Raw genomic sequence first — 6,009 nt, forward strand, 5'->3', positions numbered from 1 at the left:
TACTAAGTTCATTCTTACCTGTCAACTGTGTTACTTTGTCAACTGTGTTATGCATGGTTTTTATGTTATAAATCTTTTAAATGTGAACTAATCCGTCAGAAAAAAAGATGGGGATATCTCTGGAGATGGATGACTTTGGTAAGGATGGTGAATAACACTAAATTCAGCATACTGTGGATTTATGTTAAAGACAAGTATCATCCTTTATGATAGCATCCCACAGTACGCCCACTATGAAGCCCCAAATTCATATTTTCAAATCAGTTAGACAGATAACCTCAAAAACTCTGGTGAATAGACTCAAAAACCTTCAAACAAATGTGTAATCAAACATGTGGGACTTCATTCATGTTTCATTTGACAACATTTGTCCGTAACACAGTTGACAAAATAATGAATCAAATGTTAAGTTTCATTAACATATTTAAAAAGTCATTAGAGCTTAAGCTTGCCAAACAATTAATACATTAAGGGGATATATTATTCAACCACCTAATTTATTTATCAAAAAAGAACAGGCCTACTGATTTTATGTCTTTTGGCTGACATGACATGTACCCCTAAATATAGAATGACTGTTATTCATTTTCCAATCTATATCAACCTATAGTGTTAAGTGAAAATGTATTATTAATGAAGTAGCCTACATGAAGGAGAATATATAGAATATACATTCTTCTTGGAACAGACTTGATAAGTCTTTGAAAAACAGACTCTTCTCAAGGACTCATCGTGTATTCTTAGCCATGAAGGTTTAGGGTAATGTCTTCCCAAAGGAGGAAAATTATTCCCGCGACTTAAAAGACAAAATGGGAGAAAACTGCTAAGCTTAACCGCCCAGCAGTGTTTAAGATGTGTGCGGTCGTCACGGCCAGGAAAGGCCGAGAGAGATAGCAACGCTTCAGAGCTGACCTGAGCCTCTGTTTTCACCACAGTGTGCCGTTTCTACGATGGCAAACAGGCAAAGTTAAACAGCACTATTAATTAGGCTAATATGAATATGATCACTGCCAGGGAAATTCAATTCTCTCAGCCCTAATCACAACTGGATAGCTTGTAAAAATTATTTTGTTAGGTCCTGGTGCAAACAGCGCGGCCTTTTCCAAACATTTGAGAACTATTTGTTTTGCATGGCGATTAGCGTTTGCTGGTACCGAGCGAGCGAGCGCGGGAAGCGGCGGAGCAGCGATAGGCTCCTGCGGGAACGGCTGACTCAGGGTGAGTGTGAGTGTGAGTGAACGCAGGCCGCTGCTGTTGTTTATGGAGGTCTGTGTGTTTGAGCAGGTGGCGAGGATTAGCGGTGCTGTCAACACTGAACGTTGGATGAAGCTTCTGCTCACCCTTTCCTCAGTCTGCTCATTAGAGCTCATCATTTTACCATTTCACTCTCACACACGTATCTGAAGAGGTAAGGTTCGTTTGGGGGAAGGAGAACGTTCACAGAGTATCCTCATGTGGGATGGTGATCTTTCTCCATTTGTGTATCAGTATCCAAAAGTTGTTAAAAGTCCAAGCCTACTTTTTTTCACGTTTTTGAACAATGTATTTAAATTAGCAAACTTTGCAGGACAGTTCTCCATCAGCATTAAATGTTAAACTTTTTTTATATTATTATTTTAATCCTCAGACCCAAGCAACATGTTTTTTGGCATTTGGGTTTCCTCTTACATTTGTTAGTTACAGTTTAGCAGTGGTAAGGAATTAAGACAAATGTCACCTATGTAATGTTTTCAAAGGACAAGAGTATTATCTGTGAATGTCAGTTTGGGACAAGTTGTTAGCCTACATATGGTTTAAATGTTAGTTGTACAATTATTTGTTTGTTTGTCATTTTTATTTATTTTCTTTTTTTAATATCCCAAAACAATGGTTGGATATTGTTGAATGTTACCTTCTGTATTTTCACAGAAATTGGCTTTCAAGAATAAAACTACCCTGAGGAATATTAACTGGAAGAAATAGCTCTTTCCTATCATATTGTATTTTTGTACACACTCTAGTGTACATATAAGTTAGTTGTGCTTAAATTTAATAGACATTTAATGTGAATTGCTGTTTGTCTGAGATCTTTGGCACAGAAATATCAACTTGCTTTAAACACACATGAACCAATCTTTCTTATGAAATATATTAGCATTTGCTCCATGATTTAGATTATTAAGAACTGTGTATAAACGTGAGAAATAATAGTTCTACATACCATTAGCATATTATTGTTTTTATAAATAATAATAATAAATCATTATCAAATAATAATAATGAAATTAATTTTTTTCAAGGTTAAAGTATCATAGGAATATATATTTATTTCACTTGAATTTTATTTTTCACCAATAGTGTCAGGTAAAAATATGCACTGTACTAATGTTGCCTGTAAAGGACACAGTCACAGTCTTGCAAAGTAAAATCATACTCTAATATGAACACTCACAACAGGGTTATTTACCAGACACTAAATAATTATAAAATACAAATTCTAGTTGCAAAATAATATTTACCACTCTATTTTAAAATAAATGTATGTCATATACAGAGGACAAAAAAAAAAATCTTTATTAGTTTATTAAAACTTTAGACAAAAAGAAAGTCTTAAAGTTTTGCATATGTGTTTTATGTTTTGTATTGTATTTTATAGATCAGGCCATAATATGATATAGTGATAATATGGATGCAAAAATTGTATATGAAATTCTGATAGCTTGTAATGTGATCTTAACAATATAGTAGACTACTTTCATAAAAATGTATATAAATATCAGTTGTCACTCTATATCTTCCAATAATAGGTTTTAATAGGTTATATTTAAATGCTCTATCAAAACTCTGTATAGTTTTTTATTGTGGGGGCAAAACTGATAATGCAATACAATACAATGGTGATTGAGAGATAGACAAATAAACATTCTTCAAAAAGCCTATTGATATCATTCGATACTCACATTTTAGCATGATTTAAAATATATATTTATGGATAATCACGTGAACCTAAGTTACAGTCCAGTAAGCGAACTTGCATTTACTTTAGAAAAATCATTAAAGATTTCACAGAAAAAAAGACAAGAAAGAAAGAAAGAAAGTACCACCACCTGAAGGTGGACATTTTTAGAATGATACTAAAATAGCTTTTACTTGCTACAAAGTATAAACTATCAATCAGACGACAGAAGGCATGTAGTAAATTTTGATCATATTGACAATTTAGAGAGCTTTTTGGGTTAAGAGCTTTGTATTAACCAGACATACACCTCACATCCTCATGTTGTTGTTTCTCAGAGTTAACTTTTCACTTCAGTTTTCTGAGCCCCCATTTGAAAAATAAAAGATCAAACCCATCTTACTGTTCCTTGGTCATGTTCTTACAACTTTACTGTAGCTTGTGGTTACACGAGCCTACCCACACACTTAATTAGTTATTAAATAGTAAATCCAGCATTGTTTGCAGTGTTATTAGAGCTCCCACAACCGTTCGTTTGGTCCACGCTGCCTCCAGTGCCCTCCAGTGTTATGGCTGCCCACAAATCCCAGCTTGAGCGCATCACTCTCTCAAATCGCCCTCTCTCTGCCTCCTGGAGCAGTGACAATACAGCATTACAGCACTCGATCCATATCAACAGCAGCTTTGCTTAATGCCAGCTCAAAGCTTTTAAGCTAAATCTTCACCTAATGATGCTGAACGATTAGCCCTTTGCTCTGATGCCTGTCGATAGACTCGTATCAATTAGTGTTTGTTTGTTGGTGTATTGAGGTGAAGCTCTTACGCATTACAGTATTTGAGTTCAAGGTGCACTGTACAGTACATTTACAACTTGTTTTTTAGAATTAAATATTGTTGCTTTGGAAATTGAAGAGAGATTAAAGTGCCGAATTCTTGCCATAAGGCAACATAATATTTAATATGAATTTAATTTAATATTTAATATGAATCCGACTGGATTGCAGTATCAATTCTGTTGCATTTTTTTCTGCAGTCTTTGTCTTTTTGTGTTCATGAGTGCAGATGTAGTGGCAGCCCTGTCTCCTGTTGTGAAGCAGATGTTGCCCTCTGTTTTTACCCACCTCTGCACCCTTTATCCCATGCCAAGTCCCAAGAAGCAATGGTGCCATGCTAAGTGAGGGACACAATGGATATGTAAAAATCCAGCAGAATACAGGTATGAATCTTGGGTAAGGTTGGTGTGTAATTTCCTGATGTTATTTTATTTGACATGTTTTACGTTTTTGTCTTCATGCATTTAAAACTGTCTCTATTTAAAAGTTGAAGACATTGTAATGCTGATATTATTTATATTTTATTTTAATTATTATTTTCATTTTATTTTATGACATTGTTAGAGTTCAACAATATCATATGCATAGTTTTATGTTGACATTTCAGAGGCTCAACAAGACATATTTTTTTCATAAGTATGTTTTTATTCAGAAGTAGATATTTTATATATTTTTTCATAAGTGTATTTACATATATTTATTATGCAAAATCATCTAATGCACATATATGTGACCCTCTCTGTAAAATCCAGGCTAAAGTCTCAAAATCTAATTATGAGATAACAAGCATCAAAGTTTGATTTCAACCTTTAATTTCACTATGATTTCAATCTTTGACATGGTCTTACTCAGTCAATATTAAATATATCAAGGTTACATTTTCACAGAATGTTCTTTAGCTTATGAAGGATGATTTTATGTAGAAAACCATAAATCACAAAAAAATTACTTTAGCTGGGTTTTCACAGCCAGGGTCACATATATTTTAAGAATTTTCATACATCCAAAATATGTATTTATATTATATACTATATCTAATATACAATATAAAATATAGTTTTGTATATTAAATAATATTAATTTTTTCCCCATCGTTTAATAATAATGTCTGACTATTGCCTGAAGTGACTTTAAAATGATCAATCCACGTCCACTGCCAAAAGCAAACCCACTTCATTTTTCATTTTCCGTATAATGTGTTTCTTTGATCTTAAAATAAAACAATACATGCAATATTTTAAGGTTCTTGGCGCTGAGCAGGAAACCACTGAGCCACAAGCCCTGCCTGAAAAACCGAAACCCAAATGCTGCTCTGAAACACGCATACAACCGAAGCTGCTCGTTCGGCTCTGAGCCTGCAGTAAACTTGATGGAAAGGCAGAGGGCAGTAGTGCACTAAAGCAGCCCCCCAACAAGCCCTCTCTCCCACACAATGGAAGTGCGCCTGGGGGGGGAAGTGTTGCTTTTTTAGGTCTATAAGCCCGTATCCCTTAATCCCTCGCCATGATTGACAATCATGATTTAGGGTATATGGTGTCCCATTCTAATCCAGCAGCACTGCTTTCATTTGCATACTTGCCGTGCGTGGCCTCATTTTCAGGGGAGGCATACTGCCTGCTGCCTTTGTAAGAGATGCAGAGAGAGAGGAGAGGAAAAGAGAGGGAGAGAGAGAGAACAAAAAGGGAAATAGGAGATAGAAAGAGAGCTGAGAGGAGAGAGAATTTAGAAAAGAGAGTTGGCTGGCATTGAGGAGAGAGAGAGTAAGAGCAAGGGAGAGAATGATGAAAATTAGATGAGAGAGAGAGCGATTAGAAATTGGGAATGTTTGTGTATGTCTGCCAGGAGTGAGGATAACTGTGTGTGAGAGAGACAGTGTGTGTGTGTGTACCAAAGTCAGTCCTTGCCATCTAGCCACTTCAGTATCTCTCAATTGCCCTCCAGCTCTAAAGATGCGTCCCAAGGCACATCGCACAGACGAGAGAGAGACAAGGAGAAAGGCTAAATTAGCATTAACTTAATTAATGAGGCATTTGTGATAACGTAGAATGTCATATGACACCTGCAAATAAAAATTATGATTTAAAACAAAATTGTAACCTTTGGAAATCAGTTGTACTTAGATAGAAAGGAGGACGCACGCAAAATAATAAAAAAAAGCAGTAAATCTGAACACAACAATGAATACACAATATCAAAAAAAAAAAAAAAAAAAAAAAAAAAAGAAAAAAAAAAAAAATTTTA

The 6,009-nt window shown here is 34.9% G+C and overlaps 1 long non-coding RNA gene across 1 annotated transcript in view; it reads left to right on the forward strand.

Annotated features, from left to right (window-relative positions):
* Positions 1–1,187: 1,187 nt before the first annotated feature.
* The window catches only part of LOC107739263 (uncharacterized), a 32,291-nt gene continuing 27,469 nt past the window's right edge, over positions 1,188–6,009 (forward strand). The window contains exons 1-2 of the long non-coding RNA XR_001639979.1: positions 1,188–1,408; positions 3,998–4,151. This is a non-coding gene — a long non-coding RNA (uncharacterized LOC107739263). The remainder of the gene's footprint in view (positions 1,409–3,997; positions 4,152–6,009) is intronic.

This window comes from Sinocyclocheilus rhinocerous, unplaced genomic scaffold (genome assembly GCF_001515625.1).
Source record: "Sinocyclocheilus rhinocerous isolate Xijiao unplaced genomic scaffold, SAMN03320098_v1.1 scaffold495, whole genome shotgun sequence".
Lineage (NCBI taxonomy): Eukaryota > Metazoa > Chordata > Actinopteri > Cypriniformes > Cyprinidae > Sinocyclocheilus > Sinocyclocheilus rhinocerous.